Here is an 18,567-nt window from a genome sequence, read left to right as displayed (position 1 = left end):
TGGGCTGTTTGCAATGCATTTTAAACAGAAATTCTGACTTCTGATGACTTTAAAGCTTTTTAAAACTTATTCTGGCCAAAAGCTTAATTTTTTTTAGTTTACTCCTGCTAGGTCTTCTGACTCTGCACTCTTTGGGTATTGAAACTGGACTTCCAGGAGATTCAATGGAGTCTTCTGCTGCAGTGTGGAGTTTTATTTCTGCCTTCTGCTTCCAATCCTGCTTTGGAGTTTTTACCTGGCATTCTTCTTTTGTGCCTTTGCTTCTGCTGTTTTTCATCAGGTCAGAATGCTGCATTTTCAATCTTCCAGGTTTTACATTTCACCTCCAGTTCTTGTGAGGTTCTGGGTTATTCCAATAGCTGCCACCATGTTGTAAGATGTTGTGTGGAGTTTGGTAGGTCTCATGGAGAGCTTCTGAGTCTTGTATAGTTTAACTGTAAGTAGTTATTAACTACTTGTTAATGTATACATATATGCAGTATAAGGTCTAAGCTAGGAATTGTCTCCATGCTTGCCTCCACACATGCCTCTGTCCAATACAAGACCGCCCTCTAGACTTGGGTCATTTGTTCCTTTACATCATACTGTGGGCAGTATTATAACCAGTCCCACCTTAACCCTTTCTGTGCCAGATTCTTATACTACAATTATCTCATCATTTTAGTTTAGAGAAGCAATAATGAATTCCACTGAAATCTAGTCTGGAAAACTTTTGAGTGATGATAGTACAAACAGGCTATACAAGCAACTTTATATCTAAAGTGATGGCTGCATTCAAATGGAAATAAAATGAGAACTTGCTTTTGTTCAGCAGCTTTCAAGCCCTTAGGATGTCCCAAAGCACTTAGTGGCTGAGTTCAAATTAGGTCAAGGCAATTATGTATCCAAAGAGCACTGATTCTCTTCCACTGGCATGAGTGGTGATGGGAAGGACTGAAAATGGCCCAAAGTATCTCACAGAGCATTCTCTTCTTCATGGTATATCTTGGAGCTAGCATTCCAATATTAGTTCTATTGCTATCATCATAGGTGGTGGCATAATGGTATTGTCACTGGGCTAGTATTCCAGAGACCCAGGATAATGCTCTGGGGACCCAGGTTTGAATCATGGCAGATGGTGAAATTTGAATTAAAAGTCTTATGATGCTCATGAAGCTGTTGCCAAAAAAAAGCCCATCTGGTTCACTAATGTACTTTCTAGACAAATAAAAAAAAGGGCATGATTGGGCAGCCTATCAGCACAGCTAGTGTCCATGGGAAGACAGTGCTGCATAGCAACCTGCATCTCACTGACACTAGTAAGCACAGCTAATAGCATCTTAAGGATGTAGGTAAGGGACAGTTCACAACTGAAGAGGACCAAATTGTGATGCCACAGGAAGATTGGGAACTTGTGTACTGGATGGCCCCAATGCTGTTATAGGTAAGAAATGTAGGAGAACGGTGAAATTTGACAGCTGTAAATTGCTCTTTTGCTGCTCAGTAGGAAAGAAGGTGAAAATACTGGCTGTGCTGGCAATGTGTCACTAAAATGTTTTAAACATAATGGTGGGTGTGTGCAGTGTTGTTCTGGTTTTTGATGATCACAATTATGTGCCTGCCTCTTTAAGAACTCCTTTGGACACGTGTCCTGTTGAATTTAAGAGGTTGCTGGGTCACGTTTTGAGATCTTTATTTATAAATATGCTTCACCTCACCCTTGACCTTCATCTGTCCATCATGAAGGGGAGGAAGGGGTTAATATTGAGGCCCATGGAGTTTTTCCTTTTGACTATTTACCAGACTTTATGCTGCCACAAGCGTGTAAGGTGCAGGAAATGATCAGATAAAATGTACTTTTGGAAAGGGGTAATTCCAGACAGGAAGCTTTAAATTAAAAAATGTGCCTTTTCATAAAATTTCCAAATGTGAGAATAATGATTAAGGTCTCACAGTGAAACATAAGAACCCTACCATATCCTTCCCCTCTCAGTGTCTTCTCCCCTTTCTCCCAGGCCACCCTGCCAAAAATGTTAAAATACAAAGATGTTGTTTAATGCTGTGACATTTGTAATAAGTTTAGATATATTAACCTGGGATCTGCCTAATGTTGCATCAGCAGATAATGAGCCAAGGACCTGCCTTTTGCAGAACACACATAAATGAATTAATGACTACAGTACATCAACGTGCACATATATTAATCTGCCTTTTCTTTTGCAGACACTGACTAACCTGCTGTCTATTTCCACCATTTTCTGTTTTTTTATTTCTGGCATTGGTGATTTTTCATTTCCCCTCAATTCACACACTATATAGGCTGCAGGAAGTGGGCAGGAAATAAGAGCTCTATGTAAAGCAAAGTAAGACATTCTGTCGTTTAGCTTTTAAATTTTTGAACTGTGCTTCTCATAAGCAATTGATTGGCTCCTGCTGTTGGATACACTGAAATAATAGTGGCAGTGCCTGCTATTAATAAATCAAATATGAAGGATTACTTTTGGCACAAATGTCAGTGAACAAAGGAAAAGAATTAAAGGTTTACAGATGGTGGAAACTCTGCCTAAATGCACTTAACACCTGTTGACTTAAATACAGTTTGAAATGCAGGGTTAATATGAGCTATGAGCTTCTGGGAGCAATACACACAAACAAACTGCTCACAGTGACATACTTTGAGGCAAAATTTTAGTATCTGTTTAAAAAGTACAAAAATTACATTCTAATGCACTCTGTGGTGACCATTGTGACTGTGTTTATCATAATTGGGTGAAATTCTGGGTAGTTAACTATAACATCATTTCTGAGCATGATTATCAAATCATCATCTCATCATTTTCTCTCACAAACAAGAACAGCAAGCTATGAAGAACCTATCACCGTATTATCAGCCGTTTTGTAGTTGTCCAGTTAGGAAGCATATATGCTGAATTTCATTCCTGTTTACGTTAATGCTTTCATACTCCTGCTCCCACCGTGGGAGTGATCCTCCGAACCAAGAAATTCTGTAAGTGACTAGCTAGGCACTTATTATAAGAAAAACATGAAGGATGGGTTCCAAAGCATATTTAAATGAAAGGACCATAACACATAGATAAATTATTCATTTCAAATTATCCCAGTAATAATGTGCCACTCAGAAACTTGATCTTAAAAATACAATGACTGTTTTATATTTCTTCTCTAAATTTATATTTCCTTTGTTTTAAACAATTTCCTTGCCTGATAGTTGTGTTCTCTGCAACATCACAGTAACAATGGCACCACTCCATAAAGCAGTGCTTTCCAAACTTCTTCCACTGTGACCACATTTTGAAGCTTGAAAATTGCCATGACCCCAGAATGAGAGTGGGTGAGGGCGCGGTGTGGGTGGAAAGGGGTAGAGCTGTGAGAGCAGAGAGCAGTAGAGGTGTGAGAGCAGGACGGACGGAGCTGTAAGAGTGAAGGGTGGGTAAAGCTATGAGGGCGGGGGATTAGAGCTGTGAGAGTGAAGGGGTGGAAGCTGTAAGAGTAGGGGGGGAGAACTGTGAGAATGGGCAGCAGAACTGGGAGAGCAGGGGGGCTTGTAGGAGTGGGGGTGGGAGATCTTTGTGAACTTGGGGGGCTAGAGTTATGAGAACAGGGGTCTTTGGCAAAAAAACACATAAAAGACGGTTAGAAAAACTGAGGTTTATGGAATGGGAGAGTCAGTGTCAGTTTGGATTAAAAAATTGCCTTAAGGACAGAAAATAGCAAGTCATGGTAAGTAGCTGTTTTTCAGGCGGTAGAGTGTGGTGTTTCCCAAGGCTCAGTGCTAGGACCACTGCTTTTTTATATCTATAAATATCTTGGATATTGGAATACAGAATTAAGTTTGGAAATTTTCCAGTGATACCTAACTTGGAAGTGTGGCAAGCAGTGAGGATGACAGCAATTGACTGCAACAGAACATAGGCTAGAAAAATGGGCAGACAAGAGTCAGATGGAACTTAATGCAGAGAAATGTGAGGTGATGCATTTTAGACATAACAGGAAAGCAATGCTGAACCTGTATAATGCTCTGGTTAGACCACAACTAGTGTATTGCGTCCATATCTGGTCGTTATACTTTAGGAAGGATGAAAGGGCCCTTGAGAAGACAAAGGAAATTTACCAGAACAGTTTCAGAGATGAGGGATTTTAGATACAAGGTAAGGTTGAGGTAGTTGGGATTGTTCTCCTTGGAGCAAAGGAGACTGGGGGGAGATTTGTTAGAGGTATTCAAGGTTATGACAGGTTTAGAAAAAGTGGACAAATAAAAGCCGTTCCCATTTGCTGATGGTTTTCGGACTAGGGGACACAGATATAAAGCTTTGGGCAAGAAATGCAGGTGTGGTTGTAAGAAAGAACTTTTTTTGCAGCGAGTGGTAATGATCTGGAACTCGATGCATACAAGGGTGGTAGAAGCAGAGAAAATGAATGATTCCAAACAGAAATTGGATGGTATTTGAGGGAAATAAAGAGCTACAATAATAGAGTAGGTGAGTGGGACTAATTGGATTGCTCTACAGCAAGACAGCATTAACTCAAAGGTCCGAATGGCCTCCTTCCGTGTCATAATGACTCTTTAACTCTATAAAGCTCCTGCAATTCTGTTTGTTACTGTTGCATGCTGAACAAAGGGGAAAAAATTCACTGAAAGGGTTAATGATTTTTCACAAAGCAAACCTCTTGGCCTGAATTTTCAGGGCCCCCTGCAGGTGGGAATGGAGACAGTAGTAGGGGGACCCAAAAATATCGGTGTTGGTCAGTGTGTCATTTGCCAGGATGGCCTTCCTAGCACCAGTCATTTTGTGGTGGCCAGTTCGGGGCAGGCAATTAGACTGTTATGACCAGGTGAGAAGGACTGAACTGGTTCCCCTGTATTCAACTTCATCGATTGGTCACAAGGTTTAAGTTTCTTTTTCAAGAGGATATATCTTTTGCGAACATAAATGTACTTAACAATTTAAGCTGTGAGCAATAAGGAGCCAATCAAACAAGGCTTCCTTGAGTCATAGAAAGAGAACATTTATTAACCACTAGCAACATCTCACACATAAACACACACACACACATACACAGGTATCACAAATAAGGGAATTTAGAGTTCAATAAAAAAAGTTAAAGGAATATATACGGTTAAATGTCCTTGAGGCATAGATTATCAAACATTGTGGCCGATTTGGGTTAGCTGGTTTTGTGGATGCAGTCAGATGAAGATGTTGCAATTATTACAAGATCTCAGTTCGCTGGTAGATTTCTAGAAATGTTGACTTCCAAACTGTGTAATATATTTGCTCCGAAAGAGAGAGAGAGCAGCTTTCAGCCTGTTTCCTCTACTGAAAATGTTCTTGCAATCTCTGCAATGACTGGCAGTCTTGCCCTGGAATACTTCACCTATTGTGTAGTTCCAAGACTTTGGGTGGGTCTGTCATTGTTTCAATATCCAGCACTTTGCATTTTAATGTCTCTTCCTTGGACAGTGAGGAGTTTCGATGGGTCTTTGAATGATAGGAAACTTCTCTCTCTTCACACTCCACTAAGGGTGATATTTTGTTTCTCACCTCCACCTTGGAATGTGGTCTTGGATTTTTAAGCAGTCTCAGTTCAAATTGCAAAATTTGAATTATAATTCTACATCAGAGCCTTCCAGAAGCTTGTCAATGGCATTACTAGAAGTCAGGTTCATTGTGGCAGCCAGCTTTAGTCAGTATCTCTATTCTTATCTTAAAAAAGTCCTTTTTATATAGTTCAGTAAATGTTTGGCCAGCCGATGAAATTTCAGTTTGATCTAACTCATGCACTATAATCATGATACCTCCCTATTACAAGAAATGAAATGTGAATTTTCATGAGTGATTCATTATAGACATCTAAATATTAAGAAAATTAAAAATAACACATACACACCCATTCACATGTTAAACTGAATTGCATCCATTCTATAATCTACCATGGTCTTTATGCCCAGATGACACTAAACCGTGTTAGGCCCTGTATAACATGTTCTTACATTGCTTTTTCCTTTGTGGGTGGTTGATTCCAAACAAAACCTGTCTTCATTTGAAAAGATTTGGCTGGCATCAGGGTTCTGAAGTTGCTTTATTTTTGGTGGTAGGCATGACAGATAATTTTGTCAGTAACCTGGTGCCTGTTCCTTGTTGTAATTCTGGATTTAGGCATCATCTAGGGGATTTGGTTGGTTTACCTGGCTGTTAGCTCCCAGATTGCTGGTAATAGCAAAGCTGCTCTTGGTTACCTGTAGGGATAGTCTGTGCTTCTCACTGGCCCTGGTTTCATGCTATTTAGCATGGAGGCTTTTAACATGCACATTTTTTGTATTGCTAGCCCGGTCTGTCCGATTGGTTTTAACCCCTCTACAACCTGTGGATTTATTAGCTCAGGGCCAGGCACTCTTGCAAGTCTGATTTTGAGGAGGTTAGTGAGCTGTAATTGGATTTTTGCCTCCTGTAGGAATTCTAGTTTGCATCCGGCACTTCACTTTTAATGAATTTTAAAACTTGGTCTGTTTTATCATGCTTATCCATGGTTAACCCTGCATGAGTTTCACTGCTATTCCCTTTATGATCTCCACAAGTATTGCCTACTTTGGGGTAAGTTCTCTCTTCCTCTTTTGTTCTGGGAATGGGTATTCCCCTAACCTGTTACATGTCCCCTGGAACACTTCTGCCCTCAAGTGGCTGTTCAGCTCCTGTTGTACTCTGCCGTGGCTCTTCAGCTGAGTGGGGCATCATCCTGGCTCTTTCTTGGTCTATTTGGGAACTTCCCTGGCTCCCATTTAAATCTGCCATGAAGGTTTCTGCTAAACAGATCACTGGCTCTCTTCCTTCATCCTTTTTAACCTTTACAGGTTCTTCATGGATCTCTTTTAACTTCCTCAATTTTTATTTTTACTTTTTTTTTAAACTGCTGCTGGCCTAGCTTTGGCCCTTTTAAATTCAAATGGCTGTTCCTTAGTTACTGCAACTCCCACGGATTCTCCCCGAACCATTTTACTTCGACTGTCCTGGCTTCAGCCTTTTTAACTTCAAGTGGCTCTTCATCAGCCACCTCAACTCCCACAGATTCTCCCCTGACAGATTTTACTTCGACTGGCCTGGCTTCAGCCTTTTTAAGTCCAGCAGCTCTTCCCTAGTTACTCCAACCCTCACGGGTTCCATTGGCCTCTGGAGGACATCCAAACTTCCCTCTGTTCCCTGTACTCCTCCAGATTCCTGCTTGTCTTCTCCAGCCTTTTCAGCCTCTCTGGACTCTCCCTGGCTTTTTGGGAGTACTATCCCCCAGCCTACCTCGGCTGTCTCTACCTCCCTTCACGGTTCACACAGTCTTATCTCCCTTTCTTGCCATCTTCTTTGGAATTCTTTCTCCTGCTCCTGTTCCTACCTCTCTCTCTCCTTTTACTTTTCCTGAAATTCCAGTTCTAATTTCCACAGCTCTATTCTTAATTCCTCTACTACTATCTTATCTGTTTCAGTGTCTTAAATATCCCCCTCTGGATGTTTTGCCACCCATTTTATAATTTATGTTTTTCTGTCTTTCAGGTGGGCCTCTACTTCTAAATACCTAGCTACAACATTTAATTCTTCCAAGGGCAGTGCCCTGAAAGTCTCGCAAGTTATCTTATCCTGTTCTAGGAAAGCATTGACATCGAATGCGAACATTTTAGTAGTTTAGCATTACACACCCAAGAAAGCATTGTGCAGTTTTTAAATTGTTTTTGAAAGAACTGTTTCCTTTCCCCACCCCAATTCTTTCATCAGTCTGTGGGAATAATTCCGGATACGAGGCCCCAGTTTTGTTGTAGCCAGGTGAGAAGGAGTGAACTGGCTCCCCTCTATTCAGCCTCCTCAGTTGGTCACAACAAAGGTTCAAGTTTCTTTCTCATGAGGACATGCCTTTTCTGAATCCAAATACATTTAACTATTTAAGTTGTGAGCAACATGGGGCCAATCAAACACGTTTTCTGGAGTCAAGGAAAGAGCAAATTTATTAATCACTAACCCCGAGGGAAAAAATAATAAAAGTGTAATGTCACACACACAGGTATCAGAAATAAGGGAAGTTAAAGTTCAATATAAAAGTTAAAGGAATATATATGGTTAAGTGTCCTTTAATTGTCCTTGAGGTGCAGATTTTTAAACATTGCAGCGGATTTGGATTAGCTGGATTTTTGGATGTGGTCAGATGTAGAACGTACTGCAATTATTATAGAATCTTGGTTCCCTGATAGATTTCTAGTAACATTGGCATTGGAAGTGGGAAATATACTTGTTCCAAAAGTGAGATAGAGCCCAGCCTTCAGTCTGTTCCCTCTACTGAAAACTCTTTTGTAATCTCTCTGCAGTGGCTGGCAGTTTTGCCCTGAAATATTTCACCCATTGTGTATTTCCAGGGTTTTGGTTGGGTCTGTTTGTGGCAGCCATTGTTTCCACATCCAACAGTTTGCATTATAATGTCTATTCCATAGACAGTGATGAGTTTCGATCAGTCTTTGAATGAAGGGAAATGTGTCTCTCTTTATACTCCCCTCAGGGTGATTTACATACAAATATACAAATTAGGAGCAGGAGTAGGACTCTTGGCCCCTTCAGCCTGCTCCGCCATTCAATAAGATCATGGCTGATCTGAATGTAATCTCAACCCCACATTCCTGCCTACTCCTGATAACCTTTTACCCCTTTGTTAATCAAAAATCTATCTAGCTCTGTCTTTAAAATATTCAAAAACTCTGCTTCCACTGCCTTGTGAGGATGAAAGTTCTGAAGACCCACAATCCTCTGAGGGAAAATGTTTTTTTCTTTGTTTGTTTCTCACCTCCACCTTGGAATATGGCCTTACAGTTTTAAGCACTTTGCTCTGACTCAATTCACATTACAAATTTGAATCATAAGTCCACATTGGAACCTTCCAGAAGCTGATCACTGGCATACTAGATGTCAGGTGACTTGTGGCAACCATCTTTAGTCAGTGTCTATTCTTATCTTTAAAAAGTCTTTTTTAAACTGTTCAGTATATGGTTGGCTAGCCGGTGAAATTGCAGATTGATCTCATTCATGCACAAGTCACATCATCATCAGAAGGCTCATTAAGTTTAGGATAGAATTTTCCAGACTTCCAGTTTCCTGATGCACAGGGGGGCAAGTCAACTGTCTGAAGGCGGGCTCCCACTAAGAAATTGGGATACCAGCACTCCTTGTAGGCTTATGGGCCCTACCCGTCTACCTGTGTGGGGTTACAGTAAAAGACCACACTTTATAGGTGCAACCCCCACCCCCACTAGCAGCCTCCCAACACAGCTCTTGTTTCCTGCCTCCATGGCAAAAGTTCAGCCCTCAGTCTATGCATTCTGCTAAGAAAGTTGTATGATAGAAGATGTGCCTTCCCTACAATAATGGAAATCCCAATTCCAAATGGGCTTCTATGTGGGGATTGCCTGGGCGGTTTAAACTTGCGATGGACAATTCCCCTGCTCCTGGGACTCTGCGCAAATGTCTCTGAAGCTGAGTGAGAATCGGAGACTTGGGACAGATAGTTATCCAGGAAATGTTAGACAGTTTAAAACCCGGTCTAATGTCTGGATAATTCCACACCAACCAGTCAACATACACTGCCCAACTACCACCTGACTAGACTTGAATATGCCCTTGACCAGATCAAACTTGCCTCGACCACGTCCCCCAACATCTGAATAACCCCGGCCTAACTACCCATTCACTTCACCCATCTACCCTTCCATCCACTCATCCATCCACTAACATTCATTAAGAGGCTGGACCTTTACTTACCAGAATATGGCAGTTGGTGTTATAAAAAGGACGCCAGCCCTTTCTTCCCCCAAATCTATACCGCTCCAACACAGGGCCTCGGGGATGCCGTGCTGTGTATTTCTTTGATGGCCAGGATCAGAAGATCCCAGGAGAAATGTGCAGCAGTGTCGGGTCGGGAAAATGTTTGCATGCAGTGGCAATGTGCACTGCATTGCTGCTGACCGGAAGATTCAGGCTGATGTATAGCAAAGAAGAGAGAGAGAGATTTATCTCACCACCAGATGGGAGCATAAGATGATGCTAATTTCTGTTTTGATTGTCAGAGCTTAGGAGTATACAAAGACAATAGTTGTGACAATGAACTGCAGGCTCCTGCTTTCACCTCATATCCTAAAATCCTTCTACTTGCTCTTTTCTTTCATAAGGAAAATTCACGAGTGTCATGAAGCTATTAAGGTATATAATATTTTGGAAAATATTTTTCTTTTAAAATAGAGGTTTAGTCTCTGAGAATGTCTTGACTGGATTAAAACCAGCTAGTCTGGGTGCTTTGATGCACTAGTTTTGAGATGTAAACAAGGAGATAGCGTGCATTTGCACTTTTTTGAATAGAGCATTCAAGAATTGGGATGAAAACTTGATGCCCTTCTAGCAGTTACCAAGCAATATGTTTATATTACTAATAAAATTGGTATTATGAAAGGGGTTTCATTGTTAATAGGCTAAGTTCAAAGAGGCTGGTGAGACAATGAGAATTTGAATTCAATCAGTGGTGGTAGGTATAACAGTTTTTTGGGTGTGCAGGGCAGAGGCAATGTAAGATCAAAAGGCAGCTGTAAGCCCCCAACTGGCTCCACAGTGAAAAGAACTTCATTTTGAATTCATGAGGTGAAAATGCTTTGCTGGTGTCTGGTTAAGTCTATGGGTTGCTGTTGCCTTAATGGAGATTAGTTTGGGAATTTGTTATAAATTATAATAGTAGTAATTTATAAATTAATAAAATGTTTCAATTAGTTCAGTGTAAAACCTCAAGAACTGATGGTCTGATTCCTGAATTTAGAGTCACATTTCAAACATAACACTTAAAATTATAGGTTATGACAGTTGTTTAAAGTTTCCCTCTGGGATTTTTAAATAACTCCGCTTTACCAACTGCATCGGTCATAACAATATATAATAACTTTCAGTTCTGAGGAAGCATTTATATCTGACTGAGTATATCCAGTATTTTCTGTTTTTGTTTCAGCTTTTCAGCATCTGCGTCATTTTATTTTCGTTCTTAAGATACTGCATCCCTTTTGAACACTGCACAAGGCTGAATGATCTTAAGTACAGATCCAAGAACCTGTGGCCTTTGGTCAAGTTTTCAATTACTGAATCACTTCTGTTAAAATATTGATGTTCAATGGCATTACCATCACTGAATCCCCATTATCAACATCCTGGGGGTTACCATTGACCAGAAACTGAACTCATATAAATACTGTGGCCACAAGAGCAGGTCAGAGGCTAGGAATCGTGCGACAAGTAACTCACCTCCTAACTCCCCAAAGCCTGTCCACCATCTACAAGGCACGAGTCAGGACTGTGATGGAATACTCCCCACTTGCCTGGATGAGTGCAGCTCCAACAACACTCAAGAAGCTTGACACTGTCCAGGACAAAGCAGCCCGCTTGATTGGCACCACATCCCCAAACTTTCACTCTCTCCACCACCGAAGCACAGCAGCAGAAGTGTGTACCATCTACAAGGTGCACTGCATGAATTCACTAAGGCTCCTTCAACAGCACCTTCCAAACCCACAACCACTGCCATCTAGAAGGACAAGGGCAGCAGAAAGATGGGAATACCACCCCCAGCAAGTTCCCCACCAAGTCACTCACCATCCTGACTTGGAAATATATCGCCGTTCCTTCACTGTTGCTGGGTCAAAATCCTGGAACTCCCTTCCTAACAGCACTGTGGGTGTACCTACACCACATGGACTGCAGTGTTTCAAGAAGGCAGCTCACCACCACCTTCTCAAGGGCAACTAGAGATGGGCAATAAATGCTGGCCCAGCCAGTGAAGCCCAAATCCCATGAATGAATATTAAAAAAAATGCAGTGAGCCGTTTAAAACTCCATTCACTGTGGCGGGACCGTAAAATCCCACTGGCGTAAAATTCCTCCCATGGAGTACTGTGCACAGTTCTAGGGCAAAATTTTTCAGTTGGTCCTCAGGGGTGGGCTTGACACACCAACGCGTAAAATGACGCACCTTACCTAAGTAAGTTTCCTCCATTTTGAGCATGGATATTCAACTGTGGCAGGCATCGTAACCAAGCCCATTTCCACACTTGCTTTCGAACTTAACTCACTTGGTAGCAATCAGGCGTGGAAACTTTGATTTCCACAGCCACCTTCCCTCGTCTAGTGATGCTAAGCCTAACTTCAAAGGAAAAACTCCTTATCACTTATCAAGATTTGTACATGGTTCATGAAAGCCCAACTCCATTTAGGTACAGGTTCAAAGCGGAGACCCATATAAATTTTAAAGATACAACCTAAAATGTTACTCTAATCTGGGACATTAAGCAGATAATGCACAAGGCCTATTAAGGCCATTAAGAAAGCAATTCATGTAATTAGTAACACTACCCATCCAACCTTAAGGTTGGGGGGCCAGGCGAAAAGCCCAAGCAGCCTTTGCATTTTTTTGAAAACTTCATCCACGAGCAGGATGAGGTTTCCTAATGCTTTTGTTAAATAAATAAAAAAGTTTTCATAAAAATAAAAACATGTCCCATCTTATGTGACACAGTCAATATCCATTCAATCTCCCGGAGACAGCTCCGTGCCTCAGGGAGATTGTTGCGTTCTTTCGTGCACATGCTGGTCCCGACTCTCCCTCGTCCCCCCGCCCGCACAGGTAGCGCTGACCAGTAGCGTATTATGCTGGGCGGGCCTTAATTGGCCCAACCCCGTAAAATGGTAGCGTGGAGCCGATCGTGGGCAGCTCCAAGCCCACCCCCACCCGCTCCCACCCAGCCCACCCGCCATATGAAAAATTCTGCCCCTGGTCTCCATATTATACAAAGGACACAGAAGCATTGGAGGAAGTGCAATAAAAATTCACAAGAGATTGCAGCTCTCAAGAAAGATTGAACTCTGTTTTCCTTTAGGAAAGAGAAACTTAAGAGACCTCATGAAGGTGTTTAATTATTAGTGGGTTTTATTTTATTCGTTCATGGGATGTGGGTGTCACTGGCTCAGCCAGCATTTATTTCCCATCACTAATTGACCTTGAACTGAGTGACTTGCTGGGCCATTTCAGCGGTCAGTCAAGAGTCAACCACATTGCTGTGGGTTTGGAGTCACACGTAGGCCAGACCATGTAAGGACAGCAGATTTCCTTCCCCATTAGTGAACCAGATGGGTTTTTGTGACAATCAACAATGGTTTCATTATTGAGACCAGCTTTTTAATTCCAGATTTTCTTAATTGAATTTAAATTCCATGGTGGAATTTGAACCCATGTATCCAGAGCATTAGCCTGGATAATACTTATCCAATGACATTACCATTATGCCACCATCTCCCCATAAATGGGGCAGAATTTCTGAGCCTCATAGTGGCGGGCTTAGAGGTGAGGATCCAGGAAAGTAATGGGGAATCGAATCAGAACAGGAAGTTTCCCACGTCAGAAATATGGATCGGCTGCCTGCACCATGGAATCAGGCAGGAAATTTAAATAATTAAGGCCCCGTTAAGGGCAATTTAGAGGGCCTGCCAGCATTTTACCAGTGATGGAACACCCCCACCCCACCCCCCCCCCCCCACCACTTGCGCAGGCCACCAGCTCCTCTGAGGCTGCCTCCCTGGAGCAGTCCATGGGGCCAACCCTGAAAGAGGGGGTTCTGTGCAGGAGAGGCTGCCACTACAACCCCAGTGAGCCATCAGGAAGGATTTCCCCTTCGTTCGGAGCGGGTTATTGCCTTCTCCCCTCTGATTAATATATTTAATTTGAACCCTCCAAGGGAACCTCCAGGAATATCGCTGAGCCGGTCTTGCTACTAGCATCCAGACTCTGGACCACTGTTTGGTCCCAATGTCAGGGTCCTGAAGCCCCCGGTAAAATCCTGCCCAATGTTTCCACTAGTGGGAGGGTCTAAAACTGGGAGCCAGAAATACACAATAATTACTTACAAATCCAGTAGGTGAAAAAAAGAGAAATTGGTGGCATTTGCTCCGTAAGAAGCGGTCGAGGCAAACAGCTTAGATGCTTTCAAAAGGAAACTAGACAACCTCATGAGAAAAAAGGGAATATATGTTGAAAGCCTGGGGTGAAGCAGATGAAATGGAAGGATGTCTGTGTGAATAATGAACACCAGCACAGATTATTCAGACTGAATAGCCTGCTCTGTGCTGTATCTATTCTATGTCAGTGAGAAGCTGGGTTGAAATTGTGAATATAGAAGAAACAAAATCACTTAATGATTATGGCTAAGGAAGACCATTTGTTGATCTAAATTCATCCATCCAGAGATATCTTGAAATCCCATCCCAATACCTAATTGTAGCATCCCATTGTTTTAAATGATTCCAGGATTTTCACCTCAAGGCTACTTCTGTCTTGCCGTTGTACTTTCGCTGGAGGTGCAGTGAAAGAGGTCTCTGTAGTATAAAGGGTTAACAGATGGGATATGCTAGTGTATGACATAGATAATGATGTGCTACTGACATCAGTCAGTCATGTGCTAGACTCTCAAGAGAGAGAGGTTGGAACACTATGCCTATGAGCAATATAACTACTCTGCAACCTGTTTTAGATGTAGGACTAATAAACAAATGTTAAGCAGTTACCAGAGTATAACTACAGCCTATCTACTAACCAAATCCCACACCTAGGGCAGAATTTTCAGCCTGTCGGAGGGGCCGTGCAGGAGCGGACAGGGCAGGCACGGACCTGATTGGCATCCGCAATTGGGTCCACCCCACCATTTTACGCGGGCGGGCCAATTAAGGCCCACCCAGCGTGAAACACGGCTCTCAAGGACAGCGGGACTGGGCCAGCACCGGCGGGACTGCTATGACCACCGGGTCCAATGACAACCCGGTGGCCTGTTTAAAAGTGCTCCTGCAGCCTTGCAAAGGCTGTTAAACATGGCCAGCAGAAGGGCTCCCCACTCTGCTGCTGGTGATTAGGCCAGGCAGGAGGGTAGGGCAGGGGGCCACTGTGCCCCTCATTTTTCAGCCGATTGCCTTGCTGCCCTCCTCGAGGAACTGGCAACATGGCGGGAAGTCCTCATTCCGAGGGATGGGAGGAGGAGGAGGAGGCCCCCCCCCCCCCCCCCCCCCCCCCCCCCCCCCCCCCCAGCAACATGACCAAACGAGCCTGGGAGGAGATGGTGGAGGTGGTGAGCTCCCACGATGTGGTGCAGTGCACCTGAATCCAGTGTCGCAAGCGCTTCAACGACCTTTTGCGCTCAGGAAGGGTGAGTACCATGTTACCATTGGCCAGTGAACTTACCAGCTAGGCTTTCCCCCCTGGCCGCACCCCCCTCAACTCTGAGACCAGTTACTACACTGAATCATTGACGGCCTGTGTCCTTCACTGGATGGGCCAGCAGATATTGGCCATGCCAAGATCACCCTGAGATGGTGGTGATGAGATGGGTTCTGCCCCCGCAGCATGTAGTACACTGAGACCCACATTACTGTTTTGGGGGCAACCTGGAGGAGCTGCACCTAGGCGCAGTGCTGGAACTCCAGGACCTGTCAAAGTCAGGGTGCTGACATGCTGGGAGGGGAGCCTCCAGGTGGCAGGGCACTGATCCATCTGCTGCCTTTTGCGCTTCACGCTTTGCAAGGTTGTACCGTGTGGTGCCAAATGTGATGTAGGCAGCATGTGGCCAAGGGTGGGGGAGGGGGGGAGGACAGGCCTGTCATCTTTATGCGAGTGTGCAGCAGCTGTGGGGTGAGGAGGCACTGGAGACCTGCAATGTTTAAGTCTGGTTGGGGTGGGACGGCAGCGTACAAGATTCCAGGTACAAGTTGCACTAATCAATGCTCTTTTCTCCTTTTCAGGAGAAGAATGTACATAATGTTGCCGAGTGGTTGAGGACTGGTGGAGGGCCAGCCCATCATTTCCAGGTTCGAACAGAAGGCCCTCGATCTGGAGAGGCGCCATGCGCCCAGGTCCACCGGTGTCGGTGAGGCTGGGGTGTCAAGGGCAGGTATGTTTGCCCAGCACTGAGGTCACCACTGTTCCAGTAGCCATAGCACTGCTGAATGTTCAGTGATTGAAGTTTGCAATATGGATTGACTTACGGAAGGATGAGCGCAAAATGATCCAGGGGACAGGGATGCACATTGACATTGTCACCACGTTAACTAATCAAACATCCTTGTTCTTCCTTTCAGCATCAGTGGAGCAGGGCCAGGAGGAGCAGCAGAGGCCCCCTCTCAACCTGAGGGCCCTGAAGTCACGGACTCAACAGCGTCACACCATCTCTGCCTGGCGGGTACCAGTGCAGATACTGGCACCTCGGTGGGAATTAGATCATCGGCTAATGTCCCAGGGCACAGCGGTGTGAGCACTTCACAGTCGCTGGAGGAGCTGGCGGTGACAGAGTGTGCCCATGGTGCCAGCAGTCAGGGGACTGCACAGAACCAGGCACATGCTCAGTCGGTGCCTGATGATGTGTCTCTGGAGTCGTCCGTGAGGCAGCAAATGCTGGAAGTCCAGAAGAGTGTGCAGGAGGATCTGGTGGAGATACATGAGGCTATGCTTGGCTTGGTCTCCGTGTTAGAGGAGTCTACGTGGACCATCGCCAATGTAGTGAGCCTCATGTCTGAGTGCCATGTGTCCTCCTTGGAGAGATTGGTGACTCTCGTGGAGAGGCTCCTCCAAGAGACCAATCAGGGCTTCCTCGGGATGTGCTCGGACCAGCAAGCCTCACATCGGCAATGACCTTAGCTGGTCAATGCCAGTGTGGGAGATGGTCTGGGCACCAAGTTTCCCATGTCGGCGCAGCAGCTGCCTGTCGTCTCTGCGGGAACCTCTCAGGTTGCTCCGGATGAGGGTATCAGCTCCTCTGCCCCACTGTCATTGACTGTTGCAGGCAATGAGGTTGCAATGACTGGGGAGATGCCAGCTGTGGAACTGGCAGCTCCATCCCAGGTGGGGCCAGCACAGGCTCCACGGGCCAGAGGACGGCCGCCAATGTCATCAAGGCCAATAGGACAGCAGAGTCAACAGGCTGTCTCAAATGCCAGTGCCAGCGAGGGGACAGCACCTACACTTGGCACCTGAAAGTGTAAATTTAAGGCACCTTAGGCACACCACGGATTTCTCAACTTTTGGTGATGCCCCGCAAATGAGGTCATGATTAGCTTGGTGTGCTGTTTAACACCTTTGTCATTTTGTTTCCTTAACATCATTTTGTTATATCATTAAATTTAGACATGTGACCATGGCTGAGGGTGTTCCTTTTCCTCTGCAGGTGGATGGTTACCCATGGATGTTATGAGTGAGTTGTTTGACATTGAGCTTTATTGACTTGGCCCTTAGTTAATGTTCCTGTCCAGGCAGATTTAGCACTCAGGTATCGAGTATGGAGCCTGTAGCACAGACTTTTGTTAGAGGTCCATCTGTGGTGTTCTAGCTGAAAGTTCGTTGGATTAAAGCCTCCCAGGTGTCCCTGCCTCCCTGGAGTAAGCCCGGGTCAGCGTCCAACCCCTCAGCATTTCCCTGTGCGTGCTCATCCTCGGACTCACTGCTGGACACATCGTGTGCAGCCGCAGCCACTGCGTCGACGTCTTCATTGTCCACTGCGTCCCCCTCTTTCCAGCACAGGATTGTGGAGAGCACATCATGCTACCACTATCAGCAACACACGATCTGGGGGGTACTGGAGTGCACCCCCTGAATGGTCCAGGTATTTGAAGCACATTTTGAAAAGACCAATGGTTCTCTCCACCACAGCCCTTGTGGAGGTGTGGCTCCTATTGTACCGCTGCTCGGCCTCTGTTCTTGGATGACGGAGAGGCTTCATGAGCCGCCTTCTGAGGGGATAGCCCTTGTCACCCAGCAGCCATCCAGGCTGGAGCACTGAAGAGTCCTGGTATCTGGGAGTGTTTAAGGATGTAGGCATTGTGGGAGCTGTCTGCGTACCTTGCACAGACTTGTAGAATCTGCATCCTGTGGTCACACACTATCTGCACGTTCATGGAGTGGAAACCCTTCCTGTTGATGCAGGCACAGGGCTCACCTGCTGGCGCCTTGATGGTCACACGTGTGCAGTCGATTGCACCCTGGATGCAGGGGAAGCCAGCAATGGCAGCAAAGCCTCTGGCTCGCTGTATCTGGCTTGCCTGGTCCCAATGGAAGTGGATGAAGGTCAATGCACAGCTGAACAGAGCGTCTGTCACCTGCTTGATACAAGTGTGGACAGCTGATCACCCACTGAGCCCTGGAAGGAGCCAGAGGCATAGAGGTTGAGGGCAGCTGTGACCTTTTGAGCCACTGACATGGGGTGTCCACCCACACAGTTAGCGGAGATCTCAGGGCCTATCATCTGACAGATATAGTTGACTGTCTCCCTTGAGAGGCGGAGCCTCCTTCGGCACTGCACCTCAGACATATTGAGGTAGCTGCTTCACTGCCTGTAAACCCTGGATGCAGGATAGTGGTGTCTTCTGCAGCCCCTTCTGCCTTGGACTTCCTGTTGGCCCTGCACCCCTTGTGCCAGCGCCTCTCCTCCCAAAGGTGGCTCCCTTGCAGGCTGAATGTGGACTCCTGGCCTCTTCCCTCTTC

Source organism: Carcharodon carcharias, chromosome 3 (assembly GCF_017639515.1).
Source record: "Carcharodon carcharias isolate sCarCar2 chromosome 3, sCarCar2.pri, whole genome shotgun sequence".
Lineage (NCBI taxonomy): Eukaryota > Metazoa > Chordata > Chondrichthyes > Lamniformes > Lamnidae > Carcharodon > Carcharodon carcharias.
This window is presented reverse-complemented; position numbering follows the sequence as displayed.